Genomic DNA, 13,799 nt, shown 5'->3' with positions numbered 1-13,799 from the left:
CATTTACATGATAGACTACTGTGGGTATCTAGGTCTCCAGGAAAATCTAAATATAAATAATTGTCTATTAAAATCACTTTCCATGTTAAGATGTGCGATGACTCCTCTTATACAACAATTATTTCTTTATCAAAAAAATTAATTTATGTCATATACAAATGGAGTTGAGGTGGCATAGGACCAGCATGTCTGGATTTTGAAGAGAGCTAAATGGTTGATATTCTGCTTTGATTTTTCTTTTCAGCATTTAATGAACTATCATGAGACAGTAGGAAGACAGAAGGAATTGTTAGTGAATAATAGAATAATTCTTTGTGTTCTAACAAAATAATGGTATCCTATGGTTTTTTCTTATTGTCTACATAGGCTTTGTAGACTGTTGTCACTCAAGTTCTTCATCTTGTACCTACTGCTAGATGAAAATATGTCTAGTAAAGACAGGGTCAGTGGGAGTTTGTGGTGTGGATCTGAGTTTTAGCCCCATCTCTGCCCTTACTTCTTTTTTAAAACTATAATATGGAAATATCCCTTTGCTTTTGACTTCAGTCCTAAAATCTAAAGACACCGTGTAAACAGTGGAACCATTTTTCTTTTTTTTTTCTTACATAGACTAAAACTTACATCACCATTACATTCATCTTCCTGAAAACCAAGAAAAAAAAAATCAGTTTCAACCAATAGTCAAGAGACAGGTCTACCTTTTCATATCTGATGACAGTGGAATCATTTTAACTCTTTAACTCTGTGTTTCAGTTTTATGATTCATTTGTACTTATATGCTGTGCTAAGTCACTTCAGTCATGTCTAACTCTGTGACGCTATGGACCATAGCCCACCAGGCTCCTCTGACATAGGATTCTCCAGGCAAGAACACTGGTGTGAGTTGCCATGCCCTTCTTCAGGGATCTACTCAGGAATCAAACCCGTTTCTCTTATATCTCTTGCATTGGCAGGCGGGTTCTTTACAACTAGCACCACTTGGGAAGCCATATAGATACGGTGATAATGTAGCAAAACGTACTCTTTCCTTTCAATTACCAATGGTAATATGAGAAAAAACAAAAATGAGGTTAATATAAATTTTCTCGATCATTTTAGTTAGGTGTTACAATGTTTACTTTTGCAAATTTGCGTTTGTTTTTTTTTTAATTCTGGGGGAAGACATTGTTTTAATTGATTTGGGTTCCTAGATAACTTTCACAGATAGCACAGAAGGTAACATACATTCCTGCATAAAGTTCTCAAGTAAGAAAATGAATTTAAGATTAACAGGGGGTAAGGAGAAGGAAATGGCAACCCACTCCAGTGTTCTTGCCTGGAGAATCCCAGGGACGGCGGAGCCTGGTGGGCTGCCGTCTCTGGGGTCGCACAGAGTTGGACACGACTGAAGCGACTCAGCAGCAGCAGCAGCAGTGACTATATACGGAGAAGGCAATGGCACCCACTCCAGTACTCTAGCCTGTAAAATTCCATGGATAGAGGAGCCTGGTGGGCTGCAATCCATGGGGTCGCTAGGGGTCAGACACGACTTCCCTTTCACTTTTCACTTTCATGCATTGGAGAAGGAAATGGCAACCCACTCCAGTGTTCTTGCTCGGAGAATCCCAGGGATGGGGGAGCCTGGTGGGCTGCCGTCTATGGGGTCGCACGGAGTCGGACATGACTGAAGCGACTTAGCAGCAGTAGCAGTAGCAAGGACAGTGGGGAGGGATAGATTTGGAGTTTAGGACTGACACGCACACATTACTCTCTTTAAAATAGATACTACTGTATAGCATAGGGAACTCTGCTCAACATTCTGTAATAACCTAAATGGGAGACGATTTTGAAAAAGAATAATTACATGTATATGACTGAATCACTTTGGTGTATACCTGAAGCTAACACAACATTGTTAATCAACTATGTTCTACTGCAAGGAGATCCAACCAGTCAATTCTGAAGGAGATCAGCCCTGGGATTTCTTTGGAAGGAATGATGCTAAAGCTGAAACTCCAGTACTTTGGCCACCTCATGGTGGAAAAGACTCTTGGAGTCTTTTGGAAGAGTCATTGGAAAAGACTCTGATGCTGGGAGGGATTGGGGGCAGGAGGGGAAGGGGACAACAGACGATGAGATGGCTGGATGGCATCACCGACTCGATGGACGTGAGTCTGAGTGAACTCTGGGAGATGGTGATGGACAGGGAGGCCTGTCCCTGTCGCGTGCTGCGATTCATGGGGTTGCAAAGAGTCAGACATGACTGAGCGACTGATCTGATCTGATCTGACCTGATATAAAATAAAAATGCTTTAAAATATATACTTTTAAGAACATAGACCATCTTCTCAGTGTTCTTTTCAAATTTTTAAACTTAATTCCTCTTATTTTTCCTTAGGGATTGTTTTCTAAAGAGGTAAAGAAAAAAATTTAAAAAGTTGTCAAGATGGTTATTTTGAATATTGTATTCTAATTTTATTATTGCCATGTTCCCCCTTTAGTCAAGTAAACTTAACTTCTTTTACATTATTTTTTGCCCCCTTTGCCAATTATGTAATTGTAATCATTTCAGATGCTCTAGTCGAGTGTCTTTGTACATATTCAAAACCATTTACTTCATCTTATTCACTTTAAAAAAATTTTTGAATGCAATTAAAAAGCTGTATGGTATACAAGTTATACAAAAATTAAATGTTCTAGGAAAGTTATTATATAGCAAAATTCATGGAGAAGGTTTAGGTTAAATAGATGAACACTTCAACAGGGTTTAACTTAGATTTACTTATTTATGTACTAATAAACAACCCGATTTATATCATGAATGAATTGTTAAAGTTTAAAGAAATAAACATAAAAAAAAGAAGAGAAAAACAAATAGTTGAGAGAGAGAAAGAGTAAAGCAAATATAAGGGCACACTTAAATGAACTCCTGCTGCTGCTGCTAAGTTGCTTCAGTCGTGTCTGACTCTGTGCGACCCCATAGATGGCAGCCCACCAGGCTCCCCCGTCCCTGGGATTCTCCAGGCAAGAACACTGGAGTGGGTTGCCATTTCCTTCTCCAATGCATCAAAGTGAAAAGTGAAAGTGAAGTCGTTCAGTTTTGTCCGACTCCTAGTGACCCCATGGACTGCAGCCCACCAGGCTCCTCCGCCCATGGGATTTTCCAGGCAAGAGTACTAGAGTGGGTTGCCATTGCCTTCTCCTAAATTCCTAGACATATAGAATTAAAGAGCCTCTTGATGAAAGTGAAAGAGGAGAGTGAAAAAGTTGGCTTAAAACTCAACATTCAGAAAACTAAGATCATGGCATCCAGTCCCATCACTTCATGGCAAATAGATGGGGAAACAATGGAAACAGTAACAGACTTTATTTTGGGGGGCTCCAAAATCACTGCAGATGGTGACTGCAGCCATGAAATTAAAAGATGCTTGCTCCTTGGATGAAAAGCTATGACCAACCTAGATAGCATATTCAAAAGCAGAGATATTACTTTGCTAACAAAGGTCCGTCTAGTCAAGGCTATGTTTTTTTCAGCAGTCATGTATGGATGTGAGAGTTGGACTCTAAAGAAAGCTGAGTGCTGAAAAATTGATGCTTTTGAACTGTGATGTTAGAGAAGACTCTTGAGAGTCCCTTGGACTTCAAGGAGATCCACCCAGTCCATCCTAAAGGAGACCAGTCCTGAATATTCATTGGAAGGACTGATGCTGAAGCTGAAACTCCAATACTTTGGCCACCTGATGCGAAGAACTGACTCATTAGAAAAGACCCTAATGCTGGGAAAGATTGAAGGCCAGAGGAGAAGCATATGAAAAGGACGAGATGTTTGGATGGCATCACCAACTCGATGGACATGAGTTTGAGTAGGCTCTGAGAGTTGATGATGGACAGGGAAGCTTGGTGTGCTGCAGTCCATGGGGTCGAAAAGAGTCTGGCACAACTGAGTGACTAAACTGAAGTGAACTGGAGACATATAGAAGTGTAAATATATGTAATAGATATACTGTAGTTAAAAAAGTAAGCCACAAATTTTGCCTCAAAGCTTTTAGCTGTTTAAGTAAAAAGGCAATTTGTATCAATTATAAGAATCACAGTATTCCTAAGATTTCAGAATGAAAATGAAATAGAAAACAGTAATTGAGGAAAAAATAATCCAAAAGTAGTAGAAATCTGAGGTTTTTCTCTCATCACTTCTCATAAAGTATTGAATAATGTAATAGAAATATGCCTATGGTAGGTATAGTGGTAATTTTACTGGACTGTTTCTGATGGTGCTTTTTAATACAGACAACTGATATAAAGTTATGGACAATTAAGTGAAAATCAATGAAAATATCAAATATTGTGGTTGAATGCCCAGCTCTTTAGTTTGATACAAGTGTGTTAGTCGCTCAGTCGTGTCCAACTCTTTGTGATCCCAGGGACTGTGGCCCATGAGGTTCCTCTGTCCATGGAATTTTCCAGGCAAGAATACTGGAGTGGGTTGCTATTTCCTTCTTCAGAGGATTTTACCCGACCCAGGAATCAAATCTGGGTCTCCTGCATTGCAGGCAGACTCTTTACCATCTGAGCCACTAGGGAAAATAGTTAAAATATATAAAAGAATAAATGTTTAGCATGCTCATCAAACCTATTTCTGTTGTTTAGTTGATCAGTCATGTCTCTTTTGCAACCCCGTGGACTGTAGCCTACCAGGCTCCTCTGTGCATGGATTTCCCAGGCAAGAATACTGGAGTGGGTTGCCATTTCCTTTCTCCAGGGGATCTTTGTGACCCAGGAATTGAACCCTCATGTCCTGCATTGCAGATGATTCTTTACCGCAGAGCCACCAGGGAATCTCTCAGTCTGTATCTAGAAATAATTCGCTATCACTCGTGTTTTGAAAAGGATTAAATAACAAAGACTTAAACATTTTCACCTGCCTGAAAAAATGTGTAGTGTAGCTATTCGGCACTGCAGATTAAATGCTGAATCATATTCCTCAAACTCTATTAACAAAGATAGAGTCTTCACCTGCCTCTCTTATCAGATCTACAATCAGACCTAATCTTAAGAAAAGGTGAAAGTGCAAGTCGCTCACTTGTGTCCTTCTCTCTGTGACCCCATGGACTATACAGTGCAGTTCAGTTCAGTTCAGTTGCTCAATCGTGTCCGACTCTTTGCAACCCCATGAATAGCAGCACACCAGGCCTCCCTGTCCATCACCAACTCCCGGAGTTCACTCAAACTCATGTCCATCGAGTTGGTGATGCCATCCAGCCATTTCATCCTCTGTCATCCCCTTTTCCTCCTGCCCCCAATCCCTCCCAACATCAGAGTATTTTTCAATGAGCCAACTCTTCACATGAGGTGGCCAAAGTACTGGAGTTTCAGCTTTAGCATCCCTCCTTCCAAAGAACACCCAGGACTGATCTCCTTTAGAATGGACTGGTTGGATCTCCTTGCAGTCCAAGGGATTCTCAAGAGTCTTCTCCAACACCACAGTTCAAAAGCATCAATTCTTAGGCGCTCAGCTTTCTTCACAGTCCAACTCTCACATCCATACATGACCACTGGAAAAACCATAGCCTTGACTAGACGGACCTTTGTTGGCAAAGTAATGTCTCTGCTTTTGAATATGCTATCTAGGTTGGTCATAACTTTCCTTCCAAGGAGTAAGGGTCTTTTAATTTCATGGCTGCAATCACCATCTGCAGTGATTTTGGAGCCCCCAAAAATAAAGTCTGACACTGTTTCCACTGTTTCCCCATCTATTTCCCATGAAGTGATGGGACCAGATGCCATGATCTTAGCTTTCTGAATGTTGAGCTTTACGCCAACCTTTTCACTCTCCTCTTTCACTTTCATCAAGAGGCTTTTTAGTTCCTCTTCACTTTCTGCCATAAGGGTGGTGTCATCTGCATATCTTATATAGCACATGGACTTTTCCAGGCAAAAATACTGGAGTGGGTAGCCATTCCCTTCTCTAGGGGATCTTCCCAACTCAGGGATCAAACCCAGGTCTCCCGCATTGCTGGTGGATTCTTTACCAACTGAGCCAGCAGGGAAGCCTTAAGAAAAGATATGGATAAGAAATAAATCATCAGCCCAAAGGAATAACTGAAATCCCTCTTTTCAATTTAGGGACTATCAAAGTCCCTAAAACATGTAGTTCTACTGTACTTGTTTGGAAATTCTCTCTGGGGTTAGCCACAGATTTCTTTAGAGAGATAAACTCAAATTCCAGTAGAATCAGTACCACTGATGTTAACAAAAGGTAGACACAGACACTGATATTCACGGCAAGATGTGTTTCAATAGAAATATCTGGTTTTTAGTATATTTGAGCTTTGAGCACCAATCACAATTAATAACCTGAAAGTGATTTGAAACACACACAGTGGTCTGTAAATATAGTTTTGATTTGTTTGGCCCGCCTCAAAATTAAAAATGAAATACTACTACTCATTTGCCAAACACTTCAACTGTTTGGTCAGATTCATTTTGAGAGAATCTGGAAGATGTTCCATTACTTTAAATGTTGCCTTTTTAGAAGAAAGCCTAGGCTTGCTCCCCACCCCCATGCCCCAAGAGAGTTCTAGTATAAAATAGAATTCTCCTGGAAAAAATTTCCACGTCTGTATTCTCAAAGAAATGTAATGTCTTATTTGCCCCCTCAGCTCCATTCCAGGGCCACACAGCAGTTTTGTTCTATTGCTTATTTTATTCCCCCCTCCTGTAACCTCTCATTCTCACAGCACTGAAAGAGTTTAAACAAAAATGACTTTGTTTGGTTCTGCAGAATTAACACGACACTCGGGCTTATTTCTAATTGACTGCAGATGTTCTTTAAGCAGAGAAAAGCCTCAGCCTTGCGTGCATAATTCTTCCATGGTCCTAATGGAGAGAAGTGAGTCCAAAATTAGCAACTTTTTAAAAGTCAAATCTGGCTATCTGTTGCATAGACTTTGTTTTTTGGTGTTGCTTTGTTTTGTTTTCAATTTTCCAAGGGCATCCAGACAGAAGATCTTTCAAGATCTTTACAGAGAGGGCCACTATGTTTCCAGGAAACTTACAAAAGAAAGAAATCCAAACCAATCATTGTGGCAGTGCATTTATGTCTCCCCTCTACTCTAAGGTTGTCTTAATAATAAGACACTGTCCTTGAGAATTGTTGCTGCTCAGAAACAGGACTTTTAAAACACTCACCAAAAAGTGTTGATCTCTATGCAGCAGAGTGGCAAGTTTTGAAGAGAATGAGGTCAACCCAAGGGTTCTGTTTTGACTGTCTCAAGTCTGAGTTGCTGACATGGATAAACTTGTGAAAACCAGCTGAAGAAAGGGACGCTCTGTGTTCTTTTGACTCCTGGCTTCAACAATTTGCCTCACAATATGTTACAACCTCATTGTTTCTTCCAGATCCAAGGCCATGTGTTTATGTGTCCAAACAACAGGTTTTGAGGCTGCTTATGTTGCTTTTAAAAATATCACTTTAAATATTGAGAACCTCAGAACTAAGTGTACCATGTCTCTGGTCCAGAGACCTGACCATGGGACCCACTAGGGGAAAAATGCATGGGCCCAAAGAAATTCATGTTTTAGGTATAGGAATGTGTGTCCTATTTTCTTTTTTGTAAAAATTTCAGGACAGTTAGGCAAACTTTCAGAATGTGTGATTATATCTAATGTGAAAATACATAATCGCTCAAAATTACATGTTAATAACTAAGAACAAAATGTTTGAGTGTAGTTGTTATGTCACTAAGTTGTGTCTGACTCTTTGCGACTCGATGGACTGCAGCATGCCAGGCTTCCCTATCCGTCACCATCTCCCAGAATTTGCTCAAATTCATGTCCATTGAGTCGGTGATGCCCTCCAACCATCTTATCTTATTTCCCCCTTCTCCTCCTCCTCTTAATCTTTCCTAGCATCAGAGTTTGATGATAGAGTTCAGTTCAGTTCAGTGGCTCAGTCGTGTCTAACTCTTTGCAACCCAATGTACTGCAACACACCAGGCTTCCCTGTCCATCAGCAACTCCTGGAGTTTGCTCAAACTCATGTCCTTTGAATCAGTGATGCCATCCAATCATCTCATCCTCTCTTGTCCCATTCTCCAGCCTTCAATCTTTCCCAGCATCAGGGTCTTTTCCATTGAGTCAGTTCTTCACATCAGGTGGCAAAGTACTGGAGCTTCAGCTTCAGCATCAGTCTTTCAATGAATATTCAGGACTAATTTCCTTTAGGACTGACTGGTTGGATCTTCTTACTGTCCAAGGGACTCTCAAGAGTCTTCTCCAACACACAGTTCAAAAGCATCAATTCTTCAACATTAAGCCTTCTTTATGGTCCAACTCTCACATCCATACATGACTACTAGAAAAACCATAGCCTTGACTAGATGGGGCTTGTTGGCAAAGTAATGTCTTTGCTTTTTAATATGCTATCTAGGTTGGTCATAGCTTTTCTTCCAAGGAGCAAGCATCTTTTAATTTCATGGCTGCAGTCACCATCTGCAGTGATTTTGGAGCCCCCTCAAAATAAAGTTTGCCACTGTTTCCACTATTTCTCCTTCTATTTGCCATGAAGTGATGGGACCAGATGCCATGACCTCAGTTTTCTGAATGTTGAGTTTTAAGCCAATTTTTTCACTCTCCTCTTTCACTTTCATCAAGAGGCTTTTTAGTTCTTCTTTGCTTTCTGCCATAAGGGTGGTGTCATCTGCATATCTGAGGTTATTGATATTTCTCCCGGCAATCTTGATTCCAGCTTGTGTTTCTTCCAGCCCAGTGTTTCTCATGATGCACTCTGCATATAAGTTAAATAAAGCAGGGTGATAATATATAGCCTTGATGTATTCCTTTCCCGATTTGGAATCAGTCTGTTGCCCATGTCCAGTTCTAACTGTTGCATCTTGATCTGCATACAGATTTCTCAGGAGGCAGGTCGAGTGGTCTGGTATTCCCATCTCTTGTAGAATTTCCCACAGTTTAGTCAAATGCTTTGGTGTAATCAATAAAGCAGAAGTAGATGTTTTTCTAGAACTCTCTTGCTTTTTCAATGATCTAACAGATGTTGGCAATTTGATCTCTGGTTCCTCTGCCTTCTCTAAATCCAGCATGAACATCTGGAAGTTCATGGTTCATGTACTGTTGAAGCCTGGCTTGGAAAATAAAGGGAGGGTATAATACTGTTAATGAACATAGAAGTCAGCCCTGGGTTTATTTGTTTTTTAATATTTATTTATTTATTTGGCTACACTAGGTCTTAGCTATGGCATATGAGATCTAGTTGCATGACCAGGAATTGAACCTAGACCCCAAGCACTGGATGCATGGAGTATGAGCCACCGGACCACCAGAGCAGTCCTCAATCCCTGCTTTAGGCTTAGGATTAGAGTCAGATATTCCTATAAAGAAGGGGATTCCTGAATTCACCAGCATCCTCAGTTCCTCCCCCAACCTGCTGACATGAGAATATCTACCCTGGAGTCTTTCTGCTGCCCTGCAGTCACTGGCCTCTTATTGATTTCAATACTATGCTTGCATTTTGCAAAAGTTCACCTGCAAGTATAGCATGAACATTAGGTTTTAGTGACCTAGAAAACATGGTTTTGCCATGGATTTTTGCCTCCATGGAATTATTTTCAAGAATTCAGTTATATAGTACTTCAGGTCTTAATTTAGGTAGAGGAAGCATCCTCTGGCATATGGTTTAAAATAAGACTTCTCAGCAGAGGCTGGGAAGCGTAGGTGACTGACGTAGCCAGCGTTTAGGCCAAGCTGCCACAGTGCTACAGGCAGCAGTGTTGGGGCTTCAGGAGACAGCACTAAAGGGGAAGATAAGCAGGATTGGAACAAGGAGAAGAAAGACATTGAGCGAGGTGGTAATTCAGAGATTACCGCCCACTTTGACCAAAGAGCAACTTCAGGAACATCTTCAGCCTACGCCTGACCATGATTATATTGAGTTTTTTTCTAATGATATTACTATGTATCCTCATGTGTATGCAAGAGCATACATCAACTTTTAAAGCCAAGAGGACATTATTTTGTTCAGGGATTGTTTTGATGGTTATGATGGTTATTCCTTGACAATAAAGGTCAGGAATATCCTGCCATCATAGAATTTGCACCTTTTCAAAAAGCTGCAAAAAAGAAGACTAAGAAAAGAGATACTAAAATCAGGACTATTGATGATGATCCAGAATATAGAAAAATTTTGGAGAGCTATGCTGCAGATAATGAGAAAATGACATCTACTCCAGAGACACTGCTAGAGGAAATAGAAGCAAAAATAGAGAACTAACAGCTAAAAAGGCATCTCCACTTTTGAGCTTCCTGAAAAACAAGCAGAAGACAAGAGAAGAAAGGAGGTGGCGAGAAATAGAAGGGAAAAGACAAAGAGAAGGAGAGAGGCAGAAGTGGAAAGAAGAAGAGAAACAAAAACAGATATAGAAAAGCTAAAGAAGATAGACAGAGTTCCAGAAAGGGACAAATTAAAGGATGAACCAAAGATTAAGCTGCTCAAGAAGCCAGAAAAAGGAGATGAAAAAGAATTGGACAAAAAAGCTCAAGAAATTAGACAAAGAGAATCTGAGTGATGAAAGAGCCAGTGGGTAAAGTTGTACATTGCCCAGGAGTTCTGAGGGTGAATTTAAAGATGAAAAGCCTAAGAGACCTGAAGATGAGCGTGGCAGAGAATACAGGGAGAGGGAGCGGGATTATGAATAGGTCCAAGAGTGCATCCGGCGGGAGAGAGAGGCTGAAGAGGCAGGAAGAAGAGATCCACAGGCAGAAGGAGCACTATGAGAAGGAGAAGGCTTGCAAGAGAAAGGAAGAAGAAATGAAGAAGGAGGAAGAAGCACTTTGGGAAAAAGGAAAGAAGCCTGAAAGTACAGAGCCAGTATGCAACTCAGAAAAAAAAAACTGAAAAGAAAGAAGTGGTTAAGAGAGATTGCATAAGAAACAAGGATCACCTAGCGATGCAGCTTTACCAGCCAGGAGCTCGAAGCCGAAATCGGTTCTGTACCTCTGAGACCAGCACCAGGACTGGAGATTCAGCCATAGAGATAAAGCAGGAAAGTGGTATTAACCATAGAATAGAAGGAAGGGAGGAGTGATAAGTCCAGATGGCCTTAGGTGTCCTGACTGTCTAGGCAGCCAAAGAGGACGGAATTAAGCAATCCTGAAGTGCCTTCGGGGCAAAGGAATAGAGAGAGAGAGAAAAGGGGTGCTGTGCTGGTGGGGTACACTGCAGAGGAGTAAGTTTTGTGTCAAAGCAGGAACCTGATTGCAGGTTCAGATTGGAAGTGCAATTTTCATTTTTTATGCAGTTTTCTACAAATTAACTTTAAAATGTCAGATAAAGCTGATGGGGAGAGGACATACATCAGTTTGCGGACAAGAAATGTCATGAGAGGACTTATTTAAGTATGACCTGAGAAGAAGACATGAGAACTGGCTTTAAAATCAAAAGGTTTTCTTAATCCTGGATTGAATTTTCTTAAATTTCAATTGAGCAGAGTCACTGTGAAGTCTCGTTCGGATCTAGTTATAGTCATTGTTGGTGATAACTGTTGACTTTGTGTAGTGTAGAAGCAAGAAGCATGTAATTGTAATACAAGTACAGTGAAGGATATAACACATCTTCATTTATGCAGAAATTTAAACAATCGTGTCATGTCAATATCTTTTTTTTAATTTAATTTTATTTTTTAACTTTACAATATTGTATTGGTTTTGCCATATATTGAAATGAATCTGCCACAGGTATACATGTGTTCCCCATCTTGAATCCTCCTCCCTCCTCCCTCCCCATACCATCCCTCTGAGTCGTCCCATTGCACCACCCCCAAGCATTCAGTATCACGAATCGAACCTGGACTGGAGACTCGTTTCATATATGATATTATACATATTTCAATGCCATTCTCCCAAATCATCCCACCCTCTCCCTCTCCCACAGAGTCCAAAAGACTGTTCTATACATCAGTGTCTCTTTTGCTGTCTCGTATACAGGGTTATTGTTACCATCTTTCTAAATTCCATATATATGTCCTGAAGTTTTAGAATTAGTTTAGGAACCAGTACCCACTCCAGTATTCTGGCCTGGAGAATTCCATGGACTGTGTGGTCCATGGGGTCACAAAGAGTCGGACACGACTGAGCGACTTTCACTTTCACTTTAGTTCTTTGTTTGATTACGTGAGATTAGTGTAAAATTTTTTTGAAAAAAACACATCATTTTGCCTTTAGCAATTTTTATATTCAAGAAGTTTAACCCTTAGTTGGTGCTTGACAATCCAGTCTTTGCTTGACCTTAGGTTTCATGAGCTGAGTGCCTACCTTCTCCAGGAAGGAAATTGCACCAATATTTGTCCCAGTTAAATAGCAACTTAGCTTGTCTTGCATCGATGTCAATAAATAACAGCACTCAAAAGAAAGAAAGAAGGAAAGACTTTTCAGCAAAACTTAACATTTGGGGAGAAAGGAAAAAAATATATATTAATCTCCTTTTGTTGCTAATTTATGATAGACCTTCCAGAAAGGCTCTATTACAAAATCAAAGTAGGTTACAGCTTTGAGAAGCTGAAAGTGCAATCTTACTTCTAGAGAATGAGTTCTTCTCTTGCTCAAATAATGTTATGAAAACAGAAAGGCCACAGAGCATATCCTACTGCTTTTTTGCCACATTGTCTGATAATGTTATAAATAAATTACTTATCTCATGAAACATTAAACATGTAGGAATGTCTGAATTTGCCAATGATAAGATACTACCCTGGAGAGTTGGAAAGTTTAAAAGGATTAAGCCTATCTCCATAAATATAAGAAGATTTGGGGCTTTAATGATAAATAATTAATATGTTATCTGAAAGCAGTTATCTGAAATTAGTAGTTATCAGAAAGTGTTATCTGAAATAATAATATGAAAGTTTAAGAGAAAAAAATTGTTGGTGACAAGAGAAAAGTCTTTATAAATATCATCCACTCAAGATTTCTTACAGATTAAGAGATGTTAAGCCTCAATATGTCAAATATCATATCTGTTTAACCTGTTATTTTACCAAGCAAAGGCCAAGATGAGTTGAATATGTATGTGTGCATGCCAAGTCTCTTCAGTAGTGTCCAGCTCTTTGTGACCCTATGAATTGTAGCCCGCCAGGCAACTCTTGTCCATGGGATTCTCCAGGCAGGAATACTGGAGTGAGTTGCCATGCCTCCTCCAGTGGTTCTTCCTAACCCAGAAACCTGCATCTCTTACATCTCCTGTACTAGCGCCACCTGGGGAAACCCTGAGTTTAATATCAGTTCAGTTCAGTCACTCAGTCGTGTCCGACTCATTGCAACCCCATGAATCGCAGCACGCCAGGCCTCCCTGTCCACCACCAACTCCCGGAGTTCACTCAGACTCACATCCATCGAGTCAGTGATGTCATCCAGCCATCTCATCCTCTGTCGTCCCCTTCTCCTCCTGCCCCCAATCCCTCCCAGCATCAGAGTCTTTTCCAATCAGTCAACTCTTCGCATGAGGTGGCCAAAGTACTGGAGTTTCAGCTTTAGCATCATTCCTTCCAAAGAAATCCCAGGGCTGATCTCCTTCAGAATGGACTGGTTGGATCTCCTTGCAGTCAAGAGTCTTCTCCAACACCACAGTTCAAAAGCATCAATTCTGCGGCACTCAGCCTTCTTCACAGTCCAACTCTCACATCCATACATGACCACTGGAAAAACCATAGCCTTGACTAGACGAACCTTTGTTGGCAAAGTAATGTCTCTGCTTTTGAATATGCTATCTAGGTTGGTCATAACTTTCCTTTCAAGGAGTAAGTGTCTTTTAA

At 40.4% G+C, this 13,799-nt stretch overlaps 1 pseudogene; it reads left to right on the top strand.

The window, feature by feature from the left end:
* Positions 1 to 11,078, top strand: part of LOC139178851 (regulator of nonsense transcripts 3B pseudogene) — an 82,553-nt pseudogene extending 71,475 nt beyond the window's left edge.
* Positions 11,079 to 13,799: the final 2,721 nt, after the last annotated feature.

This window comes from Bos indicus, chromosome 23 (assembly GCF_029378745.1).
Source record: "Bos indicus isolate NIAB-ARS_2022 breed Sahiwal x Tharparkar chromosome 23, NIAB-ARS_B.indTharparkar_mat_pri_1.0, whole genome shotgun sequence".
NCBI classification, from domain to species: Eukaryota; Metazoa; Chordata; class Mammalia; order Artiodactyla; family Bovidae; genus Bos; species Bos indicus.
The sequence above is the reverse complement of the archived record's forward strand: the minus strand, read 5'-3'. Positions and strand labels throughout refer to the sequence as shown.